Genomic DNA, 19,933 nt, shown 5'->3' with positions numbered 1-19,933 from the left:
GTACACTGAGAGGTGGTTTGTTAGCTCTCTGATACACACTGAGGGGTTGCTCTTTGCTTTCAAGTCATATAACACCGAGACAGCTGAGGACTCTTTTCTTCTAAGGTAAACGTGTTAACCATAAATGGAGTATGTAAGCTGGTATAGTTTGTTTCAGCGCGCACGCGCATTTTATCCTGGGAGCGTCCTTGAGCACGTTTAAAATGTTTATTTGGCGGGCCAGTGACACCCCACCCCTCTCCCCCTCAGTTACAGCTCCCTGCCGGGGAGAGGACCTGGCGCCCAGTCAAGGTCACTCTGTACTGGGCCTCCCTGACCGAGCGTCTCTACCCGGGGCGGACAGCGGCCTTTGTCCCGCTCGGTGCATCCCCACAGAGGTACCAGCGAGGCATCTACAACCCGCACACGGCACACAGGACAAGCCAGTAATGTTTAACATCTAGAGCGGGTGCATAATTACTACTGAGGGCGGCAAAATCAAAGCTGCACAAAGGTCGACAATAAACAGCATCTTTTATCACAAGCGGTAAAAGTATTAAAGTGCTATGAAATGTTTATTTTTCACATTGTCACTGAATCCAATTATTTATCAATGAAAATAACGTTTTTAAGAACGGAAATTTATGTTTAACAAAAGACAATGCAGCTGTGTACGGACGCAAAGGTGTGACACCAACGAAATCTGAAGCACTTGCTGAGAAATCGTCACGTGCAGCAGTAAACATTAATTCGGTGCATATACACGGCTTGTAATAACTGCCAGTGCGGTTCAGCATCACTGAGAGATAGCGCTGCGAAGCCCTCAGCCCTCCGCTGTATCCTCCCTGCAGCAGCCCGGCCCCGCAGCGCCACCTCCCGGAGAGTCCACGGGGGGCGGGGGTCCGCCCGCACCTGCCCTCGCACAGACCGTTTTCCCGCTTGGACGCTCCGCAGCGCCCAGCACCAGTTGGCACTGGTGTCGGACCGCTACAGAGAGTTCGGTTGGAAGCAGCTGTCCGAGGCAACGGACACCAGGCCCAGCTGCGCCCATCTGCTGCCTGTGAGGGTTAAACAAGCCCCACACGGCGGGGGAACCCCACTCCTGCTCCACAGAGGCATCACTCACCACATGGAAACTAATGCAGCCTTAATCCAACAACGAGAGCCCCCGCGCCCGCAGCTGCACGGAGAAAGCCGTTTACAGGCGCCATCCAGTGTAGAAAAAACTATTCTGTTTACCCAGTCCTGTGTCTCTAACAATCACCACCAACAAACATGATCCAGAGGGGAACCGCCACCGCGGAGCGAAACACGTGTCAGAATCTGGACTTCAACAGCTTCTTGCAAATCATACACCGAATAGATAACACGAAAATATGCATTGAAAAAACAGACTACATAACACCCCGTGCCACTAATATCTTACGTTAGAACATGATAAGCAACTAAAAGCCACGAGCAAACCAGTGCCCCAAAAAGGCTAGAATTAAAGTAGGAGGTGTAAATTAACATAACCATAAAGAAGCGTGGAACTGGCAGTTGAGTGATGCATCCGAGTCTGTTTTTTGCTCGATGCTTGCCTCTAGTATACAAATATGAAAGCGAATTCTACAGGGACATCTATTTTATTTATATGATTTAATAGTTTATATTTATGAAATGTAAATGTATGTAGTATATTATATATATTTTGTTAACATGTATTGTATATTTATGCTATGTTTTATATTTAAGATTCATCTTATCTTATCTTAGTTCCCAACTTTTTTAGCACCACTGCCCACTTTTTAGAACAATAATCAGGTTTCTGTGAATATTTATCATTTGTGCATCACTAAGTAAGTGTCTTGATCTGGTTTGCTCCAATAAAAATTAGTTTCCAGCACACTTCAAAACGACAAAAAATGCTTCTTTGTTGCTTTTCTAACTGCTGGAGGCTTAGAGTTCTTTTACAGGTATTTACATTTTGTTGTGTATTGCAAAAAACAACATCCTACATTGCCACATAATTCACTTTAAAAACTCCTCTCACTTTTGTAGTCAGAGAAAGAAAACAAAGCACCAATCCCCATGTTAAAAGAAAAAAAAATCCTCACATTTGACCTGTCTTTGAATCACCCGCAAATGTGGCAAGTGATAAACAGGATTCAAAAGTATTTTTGTTTATTCCTCTTACTTTTGCGATACACCAAAAATGAGCTCACGACCTCCACAGTTTGGGAAACACTGTGATGTGAAATTTGTATTTGTATTTTTGATTTGTAGAGCGCCTTATCACCCAGGGGTCTCTAAGCGCTTAGCGGGGTGTAAATACAAGTGGACACTGTTTGTAAGGAAAGAGGCTAGATGGTACCCCATGCCTCCTGAAATAGCATGGTTTTTAGCTTTTTCCTAAAAGGCAGCAAACTTGTTTCTTTACGCAGGTTCTCAGGCAAAGAAATTGTATAGGATATGATATATTACATGTCCACCACTTCAGAAATCCTCTTAAGCCCACAGCACAGTCCTCTGACATGGCAGCGGTGATGAAGATTCTGAACTGCAGAAGATCCCAAGCCTCCGATTTTGTAGACACTAAGGGGCATATTATCAAGGCGGGCAATATGAGATTATCGCCGCTTTTGCGGCCGTTTTCAGCCGAAAAGCGTCGATAATTGTATCGCCCTATTAGGAAGCTGTCGCTAACAGTAGTTAGCGACAGCTTGTAGGCAATAGCGACCGGTTTGGGGCCCGCTTTGCATGTCAGCGATATTTATCGCTAATGACATGCAAAGTGGGCGTACCCAACCTGTTAGCGACTGAAAGCTGTCGCTAAGATCGCTATCGCCCATTATCAACGCAGGCGTAGCGATGAAAAATTCGCGCTAAGCGCGAATATTGCCAAAACCTAACGCCTGCTCAGACCAGTTCTTAGCCTGTATATCCAATGAGAGGTAGATATTCAGGTTAAGACCCTATTGGCGTTAATGCCTGAATATCGCAGGATTCCTAGCGATATTCACGCATTTCGCCGCTATCGCCGGATATTTTATCGCTTTAGAGATAAACGTTGCTAATAGCATGTTATCTCTGCGATAAAATCCGGCGATGCGCGGCGATAAAAAAAATATCGCTAAGCTCATTTAGCGATAAATATCGCTAGTTGTTGATAATATGCCCCTGAGACTTACTTTTCAAAGATCCTTTATGGAACTTTACACCTAAGGTTGCAGCAGGAAAGGAGTTGGGAAGTAGAACAGGAACTGTTCTTGTAAAGCGAAGAGTAGATGCTAACAGGCACTAATTTCCCAAGCAGCCCTCTTCGACCTGGTCCTGGTCACCACTGCCAGCTGCAGTCTGCATAGCTCAGAGGCGCCGGCCTGGCCCTCTAGCTACCCGGCACCCAGTTTTAGCTGACTGTTCCCTGTTGTCAATCGCCCAAACACCGTAATTCTATATGTGCAGCTACTGTTCTCTGTTTTCGTTTTGCTGTGATCTTTAGTGCAACTGCTAGTACTCTCACACCCAATTTTATTTTTAGAAACATAGGGGCAGATTTATGTTAACTGGCGCATCCCTAGGGATGCGCCAGTTAATGTGCGCCCCAGTGCGCCACAGCTCCGCCACCCATGGTGCGCCGCATTTACAATGCGGCGCACCATGGTGCAAGGCAGGGAAGATGCGTGACGCATCTTCCGGCGTACGGGCGGCGCATTGCTGGAGTCATGTCGCAAGTGCGATATGACTCCTGCAATGCACAGGGGCCACCCCTACAATGCATGGTGCGTCACCCTTACGCCTGCTTCAAGCAGGCGTAAGGAATTGACGTAGAAAGTGACTGAGTGAAATCTCATAGATTTCACTCAGCCACTTTTAGGAGGCGTTCCTGCGCAGGAACGCCCCCCCCTGCGCAGGAACGCCTCCTTATGGCGCAGGGCTTTCCAACGTGACGCATCTCCTAGATGCGTCATGTTGTAAATAGGGCGCATTGTTTGCGCCGCCGTTGCGTCAAATTAAGTGACGTAATTGCGGCACAAAGAGGCGCAAAGGCCTCATAAATCTGCCCCTTTTTTATTGCGTCAAGTGTCAAATACAATGCAGAGCTCTGTAACCCAGAAGCTATCTGCTACAGCTAAAAGTACAGAAAATTTGCATTGACATTTAAATATACAATTTTTCTTAAAGAAACAATCAAATATTACCAACATATCTCCTCCCACCCATTGCACTGACTCAGCACTGCATCTCAAGCATCACCTCCACTCCCACCACCTGAATAACAGTTCCCACATAGCCATTGGTCTCCTGTACCGTAGTCCTCTACAATCATCCCAAGGCCGTACCATCTCCAGATGACATAGGCTCTAGCTATAGGCCTCTATATTCCACCCATCGCTTCCAGATCTTTGGGTGCTTTGGCGGGCAGCCCCTTGCTTTAAAGACAGGAATCTCCAAGCCCATGTTGAAATCAAGACCATTTTCCCAGACTGACAAGGAAGGCTTTCGTGCAATATCGTGTTTCGTCAGTATAAATCCTAATAGTAATCTCACACCTAATCTCTGACCGTGAAGCTTTTGCTCTCTGTTTATTATTAGGGCCTTTTGCCGCAATTGTGCAGCTGTGTTTCTCAGTTACTGTTAGTGTCACTGCTATTCACCCTTACACCACAATGGTTAATTTCTACTGTGCAGCTTGTGTTATTTTGTACTGTTTTCTACTATTAGTGCCATTGCTATCCTCCATATCACCGTAACTTAAACTATTGTCCTTGTTGGTTCACTGTTGTTCATTGTTTTCACCTGCTTTATTGTCTGTCCCAAGCAGGTCTGCCTCCCAGCCTGTTCACGCCAGTCTCACCTGCGCCACCTTACTGCCGGCCCAGCCCTTGCCCTCCTGCCTGACCGATAGCCCCTCCCATGGCTACTTAATGGAGGACCCTGCGCAGCCATTCCGACAGTGCGCCAAAGGCAAGCCCGTCAGCGCCCGTCCACACCCAGCGACAGTAACCCTGGCCTGCAGCACTCCCACAGGTACTCCACCAACCACAGAGCTCTGTGCCCTAGGCATCGCCCACAACAACTGCTACCACGCATCACCACACTCCACAGAGGGACCTTTCACCTGCATCCACTGCCGTTTCAGTGCCACCACATCACCAACCACCATCTCATCGAACAACGCTAAGCCAACCCCAGATGCCAACTCCCCGCCGGATCAACTCAACTGCCTTCTGATCAACATCAGATCATCCTGCAACCGCACCACTAAAATCTGGGACACCATCTCCACCATCGCCCCGATGTGACCTTCATCACCGAGACCTGGCTCACCCCCACGTCTGCCCTCAACATCACCTCATCATCATCATCCCACCAAGTAGAAGATGAAACACCAAGACTGCACCAACAGACAGGGTGGAGGCATCTCCATTGTTCACAGGGAATCAATCACCAGCACCATCACTAACGATGACACCTTGTCTACCATGGACACATGAATTTCCAGCTCCATGCAGATCCCAAAACCACCATCAGAGGCACCCTCGCATACAGACAGCCAGGACCATGAATGGATGTATGACGTTACAACGCATGCGTTTACCACGCATGCTGTTACAACGCAAGTATTACAACGCAAACCTTTACAACGCATAGCGCTTTGGGGTGCTGGATAGTGAATAGTTTAATTTACTATTCCAACTCCAGTCCCCGTGGACACTAGGGAAGGTGTTGGATAGTAAATTAAATCTATTCCCTATCCTAGAGCGCCCCCCAGCGCAATGCGTTGTAATGGTTTTCGTTGTAAAACCTGCGTTGTAAAAGCACTGCGTTGTAAAAGTTTCGTTGTAAAGGAAGTTTTCCCCCATGAACCTGCCTCAGTGACGCCATCGCCAAATGTATCATCACTCTCGGTGTCGAATCTGAATACATTTTCCTGGGGGACCTCAACTTCCACCTGGACGACCTGACCAACACCAACACCACGGACCTCCTGGAAAGACTAAACAACATCGGCCTCAAGCAGATCATCACCAACCCCATACACAGAGCAGGACACATGCTAGACCCCGCCTTCACATCCAGCGACAGAATCAGATACAGCCACACATCAGAACTCACTTGGACAGACCGTGCTACCATACACTTCACCCTCGCCGGCCCACCGCACACCATTCCCATCCCAGAGAGTGTTCCCTACCGCAGCTGGACCAAAGTAACTCAGCAACAATGGACAGACACCCTCAGCACCTCGAAGCCCTACATCACTGCCAACCTGGACCAAACAGTAGAGAACTTCAATGCCTGGATCACCAGTACTGCCAACAAATTAGCCCCTATCAGACCATCCAAGAGTCACATAACCACCAAATGAGCCAGCTGGTACGTGCCAGAACTCTACACTGCTAAACACGAGTGTAAGCAACAAGAAAGAAGATGGCGTACCAGCAAGGACAACACCGACCGAGCCACCTACAAAGCAACCTCAGGAACTACCAATGCAAGCTCAAAGCTACAAAAAAGTAGGACCACACGTGCAGCATCAAAACAAGCAGAGACCATACCAAGGAAATCTTCACCATCGTCAGAGAATTCTCCTGCCCCATAGCCACAGAAAACGTGATCCCTCTCTCACAAGAACTCTGAAACTCCATTGCAGACCACTTCCACAGACCATCTACACAAACTTCAAACTCCAACCCTCTAACATCCTCAACGATCCATCAACCACAACCACTAACCACTCGCTCACCATATGGGAACAACTCAGCACACCAACTACCACAACCCTGATGAAATCCATCCACTCGGGGGCACCCACCGAGCCCTGCCCCCATCGGCTCTTCAACCTCAGAAGCAACAAGATTAGCCACCAGCTCACCACCATCCTCAACGCATCCATAACCACATCCACCTTCCCCGATGCATGGAAGCACACCGAGGTCAGACCCCTGCTCAAGAAACTGTCAGGAGAACCCAGCGATCTCTAGGACTACCATCCCATCTCGATCCTCTTGTTCCATGCCAAAGTCCTAGAGATGGCTATAAACCTCCAACTCATTGATAATTCGGAAAGAAACAAGCTACTGGATCCTTCCCAATCAGGTTTCAGCACCAACCACAGCACTGAGGCAGCAACAAACAACATCTGAGCCCCACTCTGCAAAGCAGAAACTGCTTCCCTCATCCTCCCGGGCCTCTTTGCAGCCTTTGACACCATCTCCCACCACACACTCATCCAGCGTCTTTGGCCAGATGGGAATCACTGCTGATCCACTCGGATGGCTTCCTTCCTCACAGGGCACACCCAGAGAGTCTGTCTTCCCGCCATTAACCCCGCACCCCAAACACACCATCTGCGGAGTACCCATTGGCTCGTCCCTCAGCCTCACCTTCTTCAACATCTGCATATCGTCACTTGCAGCTATCGTTAGATCACACAACATCATATCTTACAGATGACACCCAACTAGTCCTCTCACTCTCATTAAACCCCACCCAGACAGAAAACAACTTCCACAACTGCATGAAGAACATAGCGATACGGATGAGAGACAACTTCCTCAAACTGAAAATGATCTGCGGCAGACACACAGCCCTGTGGAATGGTTCCTGGTGGCCTACGGAGCTTGGACCCACCCCAACACCTAAAGACCACGCCGTAACCTTAGCATCGTACTAGACAGCGAACTCTCCATGAAACGCCAAATCAGCACCGTCGCCTCAGCATGCTTCCATATGACCCGCATGCTCTGAAAAAAATTTAAGTGGCTCCCCATGAGCACCAGGAAAATGGTGACGCAGGCCCGCATCACCAGCCGGCTTGACTACAGAAACGCACTCCAAACAATCCAGAATGCAGCAGCCAGACTGATCCTCAACCTGCCCAAGAGAACACACATCACCCAGCACATGAAGGACCTCCACTGGCTCCCTGTCCAGAAGAGATGCCAGCTCAAGTTCCTGACCCACGCTTGCAAAGCCCTCCACAACCAAGGACCATCCTACATGAATCACTGCCTGATCTTTCACCAACCATCCAGAAACCTTCACTCCACTCACCTCACCCTCCCACAGACGCCATGCATCTGCGGCAGCATAACAACAAGAATGGCCAACATCATGCTGTCCCTACATCGTTCATATTGGAATGTGTGAGAATTCCTCTATGCGAAAACTTTTTTCTCTATCAAAACTCCTTCAATCAACAACAGAAAGGAGTCGCTATGGGGGCAATCTTTGCCCCAGATATAGCTAATATCTATGTTGCTTGCTTCGAAGATAAATTTATATGGCAACCCTTTAATCCATTTATTGTTAACATCCGTAAGTGGCTACGTTATATAGACGACGTGTTCATGGTTTGGCACGGCACTGTTGACCGACTTATTGAATTCCATCTGTGGTTAAACACCAGAAACATCAATTTACAGTTTACATTGGATCACAGTATTGACGAGATGCCATTCCTGGATATTAACATTAAAATAGACACCGTACACCAGCTATATACCACCTTGTTTACTGAAAAAACAGCCAGAAACACCCTCCTGCGGTATACAAGTCATCACCCCCAGGCGTTGAAGGATGACTCCCCTTTGGGAAGTTCCTTCGTCTACGACGAAATTGCACATTTAAAGATGATTACTTCTGTGAGGCAAGAAAACTAAAGGACAAATTGCAAATTCTAGGTTATCCATCCAGACTCCTCAGAAAATCAATGAAAAGGGCCTGGTATAATAACCGTGAGGCTCTTCTAACTGTTAATGAACGAAAAAATAAATCGAACATTGTATGTGTATCCACTTTTGGTACTCATTCCAATGCAATTAAGAGAATGGTAACCAGACAATGGAATTTACTTCAATCCATTCCTGAATTTACGCAAAAACCACTTTTTGCATTTAAAAGAGGCACCAACTTGCAGGATAGGCTGATTCATGCCTACCAAGATACTTCTCGTGAAAACACTATTGACAACATGAAGCAAATAATTCCAGTAGTGGGGCACTATAAATGTAACAATTGCACAGCCTGTGCCACTACCAAGACTGTTAAAACCTGCAGAATCAATGAGATCAACTTTATAGCTAAGACCTTTTCGAACTGCAATACCACAAATGTGGTTTATTGCATTCAATGCCCTTGTTCGCTACATTATTTAGGTAAAACCATTCAGCCAATCAAAAAACGCATTCTGCAGCACCAATCGCGGATTAGGTGTAAAAAAGAGAACGCGCCTCTAGTTGAGCATTATCTCCAACTGGGCCACAAAGAGACCAATATGGTGTGGTGGATTTTAGAAGTCATCAAACCCAACAAACGACAAAATAACACTGATAAAGTTCTCTCTTTAAGAGAAGGCAAACTCATCTGCCTTACTGACACTGTTAAACGTGGTCTCAATTCTGCAAGTGAATGGCATGCCCTGGCATGTCTGACTTAATCATTTTCTGATAATATACTGGTTACGTTTATGCATCTTATACTCTAGTCAATGCGACTATATTATATTAGAAATATGCTTACGATGTATTAAACTTATTAACAATTGGATTATTGATTTTGTTTTATAATCATGTTTTTGAACTTTGATTGTATTCGTATGGAATTACGATTGCATCTTTACGAAAAAAGCTTTGATGTATTATAGATGTTTTTTAACAAATTTATATTTCACAATCCTTGAGGATATGTTTGTTCTTCACCAACATGCCGTGGTCCGAGTATGCACATTGTTCTATAAAGATGCTTCTCTGACGACTCATAGACATCGTTGTAGAGTTCCCTTCTCCAAGATGGCAGCCCCAAAATGTCTTTACTTCTTTGATGTCTCGAGTGACATAATTTGATCACCATACATAATCTATGGTGATTCGGCTGGCTTTCAATTATCTTGTTCATAAGAGACCTTTTAAAACTACTTAGATAGCTGTTTTGATAAATCTTCACGTTCTATAACAAATTAGAATTTTTCTCGAAATTCACCTTCCGATACCTATCTAATATGGCGGCTACTGCCTAGTCCTATTTCGCACTCCAAACGGCGCTTTAAATAGGAACGGATTCGGCAACCTCTTGCTTGCTGCATTCCACTCGCTTCCTGTGACTGATACGACAGGTGATATTAGGTAAGCGTTTTCTCCAGGTATCCTTAGTTTATAATCTACCGGGTACAAATCTGTAAAATTGACAGTTTCTGTCTCTTTTTTCAGAGCAACTGTACTTCCTTTTCGAAACTCTCCACGACCTCAACTGATTCTGTGGTTGTGGCCAGGTAAATAGCTTTGCCTCTCTCTTTAAATATCTTCTTAATTTTGGTTTAGATCAATATGTGACAAGGTTTTAATTACTTTTGTAGATTCTCCTTTAAAAATTCACTACACTTCCGGGACCGCTGATGAAAACCGCTACGGATATCTATCTGAGAGTTATCTAATATAAGGTGATAGCTATGTCTCCTACCCCCCTTTTTCATACTCCAACCCGTTGGTATATAGACTTAAAACGATTACATGGCGGATAATTCCTGTATTTCTACTGCTTCTAAATTCGGGTCTTATTTTTGTAGATTACTGACGTCTGACATCGATTTTCATGACCCTTGCCTGCCCAGAAGTGAAACTACAGGCGTCTATAATATTAGGTACTTTATTTAATATTTGACATAGATAGCGTTTTGTTAGCTATTCCGAGGCCCATTCTTGATTGATTAAACGGTTCTCGTTTAGGAGCAGTACAGACTCACTCTCTCCCTTTCGGAAGTCCCATATTTGAGACGAATAAACATTCATATCAGTCCAATTGAGGTAAACTGCCTTTACATATAAAATTTCTTTCCTTTTGTTATTAAAACATCTACACCGATCTAAGCTATTGGCATTACTGTTTTTCTACATAAATATGTTTTGTATTGAGGAAACCAATTTAAATATGATCTTCCTATTTGATTGTTATTTCAAGGGCCATCTAAAATCAGTAACAACAATAAGGCCATTGTCTCTTGATTACAATTATGTTACCAATGATGCATATGTTGAATCACTGAACTTGTCGTAGACAAAACGAAAGATGATCCAGGTTTGATTGTATAACATTTAGCTGACATTTTTTGTATATATATAAAAATTTTGAATTTCTTTTTGTGTATGAATTGTTCCAGCTAAGATGTTTTCTTTGATAAACTTCTGTTGTTTAATGTTTTTTGTTAATGTTTTTTGTCACTGTCATTTGTCCTCTCACCAAGGTGTTGTAAACTTGTACATAGGAATGATGGATATGTAATTGTAAATATTTTTATTTCAGATTACATTGGTGTTTTATTCAGTTCACAATTGACAACTGTCCTGAAGATGGTCTCGTAAAGTTTCATTTAGGAGACCGAAACGTCGACCTCCACCTTATACATCTCTTGTTTTATTCAGATACATATTGATTTTGGATAGGTGCATTTAGGTTCTGTTGAGTCAATTGTCAATGTATTTCTTGTTTGACCTGCAGTCCTAATTATCTTTGAACCAATTTTATCTGTATATCAAATTATTGACCTTTCATTCTTCGATAAATTCCTTTTTCAGTACACCTTGGTGTTTGTTATTTATGTTTTGTGTATGTTGTTTTTGATCAATGACTATACATTATTAGATATTTGATTTCTGAAGAATTAAATTCACAAAAGGATTATTTATTCATCCTATTAAGTTAGTCCAAATCTCCAATTGTCATTTAAACAAATTCCCTTGACGGTATTCACAGAAGGCACTTACTCATTTCGGTATTCACAGAAGATAGGAGTCCTAAATGCCTTCTGTGAATACCGAAAGTCTTAAAATTAGGATTTTTCTCTGTTTAGTAGTAGTAAAGTTAGACTCCTAACTTTAGGAGTACTAAATGCCTTCTGTGAATACCGAAAGTCTTAAAATTAGGATTTTTCTCTGTTTAGTAGTAGTAAAGTTGGGACTCCTAACTTTAGGAGTACTAAATGCCTTCTGTGAATACCGAAAGTCTTAAATTAGGATTGTCTCTGTTTAGTAGTAGTAAAGTTAGGACTCCTAACTTTAGGAGTACTAAATGCCTTCTGTGAATACCGAAAGTCTTAAAATTAGGATTTTTCTCAGTTTAGGAGTCCTAAAGTTAGGAGTCCTAAGTTCTGTGAATACCAAAATGAGTAAGTGTCTTCTGTGAACACCAAAATGAGTAAGTGCCTTCTGTGAATACGAAAATAAATAATGTATAAGTAATACATTAAAGTCAATGCTGAGCTTGAACGCACACACATGGAGAACCACAAAAGGGAGTACACATGTGCCCAGGACCCACAGTGAACCCTAAAAAGTGCATGGAGTTAGATTCAGGTAGAAACAGTGAATGGGCCGCGCTCCTCTGATGAAAGGTCATGTTGAGGGTGGTGGAAGCTCAAATATGAATTGAGTTGTGGAGACAAGTCCAGCTTTAAACATTCAGGAACCAGAAAGGGAGACAAGTCCTGCTTTAAACATTTAGAAGCCAGGAACCAGAAAGGAGACAAGTCCAGCTTTAAACATTCAGAAACCAGGAAGGGAGAGAAGTCCAGCATTAAACACGGTGAAACCAGGAATCAGTAGGGGAGACAAGTCTAGCATCAAACAATGAGAAACCAGAAATGAGAAGGGGAGACAAGTCCATCTGTAAACATTGGTAAACCAGACATCAGAAGGAGAGACACATCTACTTTAAAACACAGGAAAATGGGAATCAGGGGTAGGGAGACAAGTCTTGCTTTAAACCATGGGAAACCATAGAGAAGAGTCAAGGCCATCTAAAAACACTGAAAAAAAAATAGGAGGGGCGGCAAGACCAACTCTAAACAATGTCATGCCAAAAATCAGCCGGAAAAATAGGTCCAGCTGTTAGCACAGGAAACTAGGAAGAGAGACAAGTCCATCTCGGAACGATATAAACCAGAAATCAGAACAGACAAGGGGAACAAGATAAATGGAAGGGAGAAAAGTCCAGCTTTCAAGAATGGGATAACAAGAATCAGGAATAGATACTAGTCCACCTTCAACCACAATAAACCAGGAAACAGGAGGAGAGACACCTCCAGCTGTGAAGCATAGGAAACTAAGAAGGGAGACAAACCCAAATGTAAACTATGGTAAACCAAGAGGAGGGATAGGCCAAGCTCTAAAGTATGTGAAACAAGAAACCGGGAGGAGAGACAAGGCCACTCTAAAGTATCATAAAGCAGAAGGAGAGACAAGACCCACGCTAAGGTATCGGAAAACAAGAAGGAGAGACAAGGCCCACCGTAAAGTATCAGAAAGTAGAAGGCGTGAGGTCAGAGGTGTGTGACTGCTTCCCTGCCACTGAGAGGAGACAGACCAGCGATTTGGGGGAGATTAATACCGGATTGCGCAGATAGCGGGACTGCGAGTCCCAGTGGACAGTGCGGCGCCCAACCGGCCACACCTGGCGACTCTTCCCGCCCGCCTCCAAAGTCCTCTTCACGACTCGCGGCACCTGGCGACTCTTCCCGCCCGCCTACTCCTATATAGCTCCACCCACCAACGCGCACGCGGGACGCGCGCGGGTCGGCGCCGGGCGAAGCCCGGGCCAAGGGCGGGCCCATTGTACCCCGTTCGAGCCCGGAGGAGACCGGACAGGGCCATCTCTCTTGGCCCCTGTGCAGCCGTTCAGGTCCTCCCGTGACCGACTGTTACTGTCTGGTTGGGAACAAGGTACACCGAGACTGTAAGAACATGGCAACAAAGGAGACCAGAAACAAAGCAACAGGATTATCCTCCAAGGCTGCAGGTACTTTAGACAGTTTTCTTATCAAAGTTATCACCGCTGTAAATAATAGCATGTCAGCCCTAGAAGACCAGTCTGTGGAAGAATCTGATTCATCCCCGTGCCCAACCATGATCGCCAAATCCCCAGACACTGTGGACGCCCCTCATTTTTCACTCTAGGATAGTATAGACCAAACTATAGAATCTGTTCTGCAACAGCTGCGGACCCCTTCAAATCCACGCCGAGATTCTTGTCATACAACATCTGAGGTCTCCACTTCCCCAACACCTAACCCAGTTATTATTCTGGATGAGGGTAGTGACTTAAATCTAGTACATTCACGGGGTCTTCGGGAGGGTGCAGTCCCAAAGAGAAAAAGAGCTAGACAGTTGAACGGTAAAAAAAGGGCCAAATTGGATCAAATCCCAAACTCAATTGATACTGGGCCTGAAACGATGGAACTCCCTTCTATCGTGATGGCTACTGAAACAGCGAGCCCAACGCATCCTGCTGATACACAGATGCATTTATCGCCTGGCCCATTTATTTTTGGTGAAGGGTCTTGTGGTGCAAGGATCCAGTCCATTGATATTATTGTAGATGCTGTCAAGAAACTCCTAGATCCCCTGTTGGCCAGGCTTGATTACATTGACATCAGATTACAAGCATTAGAAGTAGAGACCGGGGGGATGGAGGATCAGCTAAGGACTTGGACGAACACTCAAGGTGCAACTACGATGAGTACGGGGTCTCTCTCCCCTCTTAATGCTTCTAGTACCCCAATATTAAAGAAGACCAACGCCCCCTGCACTGAGAATGTACCCATAGTCACTAGACCCAAACCCAATCCAATACCCCCACGAAGGCAACTCCCTCCCGGGCCTCTAGTGCTGAAGTCAAAGTTACCTATTACAGCGCCCACCCAGAGGCAAGAAAAGACGCCCACTAGGATGGTCGACCACCCTCAACGGGCGACTAATAGCCTAAATTGGCCAAATATAGTTAATCTACCTCCAGAGGCGGCAGCCCACACCGTGATTTTGATTGGGGTCCCTGAGCTTCCCGACTCTGCACTGGAACCCTTTGATACACTCAGAAATAAAGTCATCAGCTGGTTGAATATTCACAGGCCACTGCCACCCAACATGAGAGGGGAAATATTGATGGTCAGGAGGGTCACCTAGGTAGGACATACTGTAAAGAAAATAGGGGGCGATTGTATTTTGGTAAGTTTTAGGGACTCCCAGATTGCTTCCCACATCTGCAATTGGCTGGGGAGCCCAGGAAATTCATCTATACAATTGGTACCATTGTCTTTCTTCTATCCAAGAAACAGTAATTCGCATTTGGGAGGGAATGATGGCTGGACTAGGGTGGGCTTTGCCATCGACGGTACAAGATATATGCCCCTACGTCATGACACAATAACGCAGAGCAACTTTATCCATGCTAATAGGTATAGTTGCCTTAATCAGGTTGACTGACTTTCACGGGTTGAGTCTACTGGGGAGGGGGTGATTCCCCATATAGGTCAGTTGAGGACAATGCCAGATACCCCACATAATGGCAATTCTGGTCTTGCCCTCTTTTCTCCTGATTGGCCAAGTACTACCGGTACTCCCCAATGTCTTACACATCTCGCCACTATGCCGGCTGGTACCGATGTATTAGGAATCCCATTCCTGATTACGCCATCCTCAGATGCAATAGACAATAAGGTACTGGAAGGGCCGGCATCTTTGGAAGGGGTATTAGTCACTCATCAAGATCTGGGTCGAGCGAGTGTGCAGGGAAATTTAGCAAGCTCCGGGCCAAAAAGTATGAAGGCTCTTTCATGGAACCTTGCAGGCATGGCCAATAAAATAGACTGTAGCGACTGGGGCTCCCTAGTGGACAGTAATGATATCTGTCTATTTCAAGAAACCTGGGCTAGGGAAGTTTACCCCAGGGTGGGCTTCGCAACCTTTTATATCCCAGCTAGGTGGGGAGGAAAAGGGAGGCCTTCTGGTGGACTTGCAATCTGGGTGGCGACCCATTTGGGCTGCACAGCAGAAATTATGCCAACACAATCGGAAGACATTCAATGCGTTCTTTTAAAATGGCCATGTGCCTACAATCTGGCGATTGTTAATGTCTATTCCCGTCCAGTCAGTGTGTCCATGGAATCACCCACTTTAGATGACCTATCCCTATTTCTTGGACTACTACTCGCTGACTGCAAGATGCTGATGGGAGGAGATGTTAATAGCCACTTCGAACCGTTACACGGCCTAAAGGAGGGCGCCCTGACGGCTGAGGACGACTATTGGGGGATTCCACCCTGTCAATCGCCAAGTCCGAAAATATGGTCTCCCCTGGCACTACAGATCATGTCACTCACCTTGAACTACGCACTGAGGGCTTGTTTATTTATTTAATGGCATTTGTAGAGCGCATGCAATTACCCGTAGGCGTCTCGGCGCTGATATGCAATGCTGTCTATCCCTGATCAGAAAGTTGGTGGCTGGGTTTACTGGTTAAATAGCCACGTCTTCAATTTCCTTCTGAACAACTTGTAAAGGGCGCACTCCATCTGACAGCCCCTCAGCGTGTACCTTCAACAGGAAAGGCCATGAATCACGTCTAGACTATATTTTTGTAGATACTAGTATGTGGTCCAGTGTCTTGGATTTCAGGGTGGTGATGAGAACGGATAGCGACCATAATGCTCTCTCTCTCGACTTGGTGCACCCAGGCCCCAAAGAAACTCTACCATCAAACAATTCAGAACTAGACACAGGGGCTCTAGTTTTATCTAACAATAGACGTAGGGTAAAATGGGGAAAATTTGTCAATTCCACAGAGTGTATCAGGAAAATGTATGATTTGGCGCTTCCCAAATTAGTTGAGATGGACGACTTGATAAATAAACCCAAAACTACTGTCTTCCATGAGGAACTAGGGAAAATTCACGCAGACCTGGTAGACAGGCTAGGAGAGGTCCTCTATCCTGTCACTACGAATAGGGAGAAAAGGACACCAACCTCAGCCTGGTATAATTCTACGTGTAAGAAGATCAAGGCCGAGCTGATCTCCCTGGTCAAGTCTGGTACGGCCAAAAGTAAAATACACGAGGTGAGAAGGAAATATAGGGAAGCCATCGCCCTCGCTAAGTCGGAATGGGACTGGGACAGATGGCAAAATGTTACAAGGGCGCTAGAATCCAGGGATTCTAGAAAGTTTTGGTCATTGGTCCACACAGGCACAGGGGAACTGAAAGCTGCCGTAGAGCCAAACATTGCAGCTTCAGTATGGGAATCCCACTTTAGCAAACTGTATGAAGACAGCTTTATAACACCTTCAGAGGTAGCATCTGACACCTCCGCCGAGCTTAATGAGAATGAGAAACTAGAGTTCACCTTGGAGGAGGTGTTGAATGCTATAGGGAGACTTGCACGTGGGAAGGCTCCAGGTCTTGATAAACTTCCCGGAGACCTATTTAGACACCAACCAGAAATCTGGGGTCCTTATCTGCATATCATCTTTAATTCAATTTTGAGAGGTATGGAGATCCCCTGTACTTGGCTGGGAGCAGAGATAGTACCAATTTTCAAAAAGGGTTCTCCTCTCCTCCCAGCCAACTACAGGCCGATTAGCCTTATAGATGTACCCCAAAAACTCTTTGCTCGACTTCTGCTGGATCAGCTCCTGGACTGGATGGAGGACAACACGATCCTTAGTCCTCTCCAGGCAGGATTTAGGAAGAACACATCCACCATGGATCAGATTTTCCGCCTTGTTCTCCTCTATTGGAAAACGGCGGGGATCGAGGGGGGAAGTCTGTACATGGTGTTTGTGGATCTGAGGTCCGCATTTGACCTAGTACCACGTGCAAAACTATGGGCGGTACTCAGGGAGCTTGGTCTCCCACCACAGCTCCTTCAAGTAATATTCCGCCTCCATAATGGAAATTTTGCCCAGGTTAGGTGTGGGAGGGATGGGGCATTGTCGTCTAGGTTCCCAGTGGGCAGAGGGGTAAGACAGGGTTGTGTCTTAGCACCAACCCTGTTCTGCCTCTATGTCAACAATGTAATATCCTACCTTAAGGTCACCAACAATGACGCCCCTAGGTTGGCAGGCAGGAGGGTTCCGGCAATAATGTTGGCAGATGATACTCTCCTGCTTTCAAAATCCCCGATGGGGATCCAGCGGATATTGGACGGGTTTGGGGACTTCTGCAAGGCGCATGGGCTAGAGATCAATGCAGAGAAGACCAAGTTCATGGTTTTTAATCCCTCGGTAACTACTAGGCCGAACCCAACTCTGGGATTGGATAGTCTGGAAAGGGTTAGAACGTTCCAGTATCTGGGGGTAACCCTTCATGAAAATCTCTCTTGGGGCCCACAGATAGCAAGATCCCGTTTAAAGCTATCACAAATGGTGGGGGCCATTTTGAAGGTCTCGAACTCTTCAACCTTCAAGCCAGTTAGTCCAGCCCTGGAGATGTACAAAACCCAAGCTAGGGCAGCCTCACTTTACAGGGGGGGAATTATGGGGTAACAAGGCGGGGTCAGAACTAGTCAAGGTAGAAACCAGCTTCCTTAGACGACTGCTGTCGTTACCTCAAGGTACGCCCCTTCTACCATTGAGATTGGATCTAGGGCTCCCCTCAATAGGAGACGATCTGACCCTAATGCCACTGAGGTTTTGGCACAGGCTTTGGTCGACCCCTGAACTGTCACACTACAAGCAAGACCTGCAGCACATCCTGAGCTACAACTGTGCAGACAGAATACCATGGTTGGCATATGTGAGACGAGAGCTCTATCGATTGGGTTTGGATGACTTGTGGGATGACCCTGAAAGAGGCTGTTCTGTGGTATCTCGTAAAATGCTCAGTAAGATTTTTAAGGACAAAAGTTTAGCCACGCTCTTGTGCGCACCGAATATTGGCACCCGCACTGAAGAATTTCTGGCTTCCAAAAGTTCATTCAAATTTGAGGGTTTTATGGATATCATCTTTCCCACTACAGCAAGGAAACTTTTTATCCAATGGAGGCTCGGCACACTACCACTTAAAGATTTCACGAGTAAATGGTCTACATCGGATGATAATATTTGCCCAGGGTGCAGCACGTGCGTGGAGTATGAACTACATGTGCTGTTTTTTTGCCCTGCTTATAGTAGATCAAGAAAGTATTGGTTAGCACCTGTGTGTAGGAATCTTGGCTTCAGACACTGTTTACAATCATATAGAATTCTGAAGACAAGTACCCTCCACTATATTGTATTTGCACTTGCCAAGTTTTTAATGGCTATGTGGTGGAAAAGGAACAACATACTGAAAATGTAACCAATATTCATGAAATGAACTGTAATGTCAGGCATCTGGAATCTCATGGATTGTCATACTTACTGTACTACCGTGTCTTTGTTCCCTTGCTTGTTTTTACATTTTAATATGAAATGTGATTTTGCTTGTTTTTTTATTGTATCTTTTATGGTCTTGACGGCCGAAATAAAGAACGTTTGGATTGGATTGGATTAGAAGGAAAGACAAGGCCCACCGTAAAGAATCAGAAAGCAGGAGGAGAGACAATGCTCACCGTAAAGTATCAGAAAGCAGAAGGAGAGACAATGACCAGCATAAAGTATCAGAATGCAGGTGGAGAGACAAGGCCCACTCTAAAGTATCAGAAAGGAGAAGGAAGACAAGGCCCACTCTAAGGTATTAGAAAGCAGAAGGAGAGACAAGGACCACCCTAAGGTATTAGAAAGCAGAAGGAGAGACAAGGACCATCCTAAGGTATCAGACAACAGAAGGAGAGACAAGGACCACCCGAAAGTATCAGAAAACAGAATGAGAGACAAGGACCACCCTAAAGTATCAGAAAACAGAATGAGAGACAAGGAGCACCCTAAAGTATCAGAAAACAGAATGAGAGACAAGGAGCACCCTAAGGTATCAGAAAACAGAAGGAGAGACAAGGACCACCCTAACGTATCAGAAAACAGAAGGCGAGACAAGGACCACCCTAAAGTATCAGAAAACAGAAGGAGAGACATGGCCCACCCTAAAGTATCAGAAAACAGAATGAGACATAAGGACCACCCTAAGGTATCAGACAACAGAAGGAGAGACAAGGCCCACCCTAAAGTATCAGAAAACAGAATGAGAGACAAGGAGCACCCTAAGGTATCAGAAAACAGAAGGAGAGACAAG

General features: G+C 45.4%; 1 long non-coding RNA gene across 1 annotated transcript in view; it reads left to right on the top strand.

Annotated features, from left to right (window-relative positions):
* Positions 1–11,538, top strand: part of LOC144807858 (uncharacterized) — a 154,197-nt gene extending 142,659 nt beyond the window's left edge. The window contains exon 2 of the long non-coding RNA XR_013606478.1: positions 11,263–11,538. This is a non-coding gene — a long non-coding RNA (uncharacterized LOC144807858). The remainder of the gene's footprint in view (positions 1–11,262) is intronic.
* The last annotated feature ends 8,395 nt before the right edge of the window (positions 11,539–19,933 follow it).

Source organism: Lissotriton helveticus, chromosome 1_2 (genome assembly GCF_964261635.1).
Source record: "Lissotriton helveticus chromosome 1_2, aLisHel1.1, whole genome shotgun sequence".
NCBI classification, from domain to species: domain Eukaryota; kingdom Metazoa; phylum Chordata; class Amphibia; order Caudata; family Salamandridae; genus Lissotriton; species Lissotriton helveticus.
The sequence above is the reverse complement of the archived record's forward strand: the minus strand, read 5'-3'. Positions and strand labels throughout refer to the sequence as shown.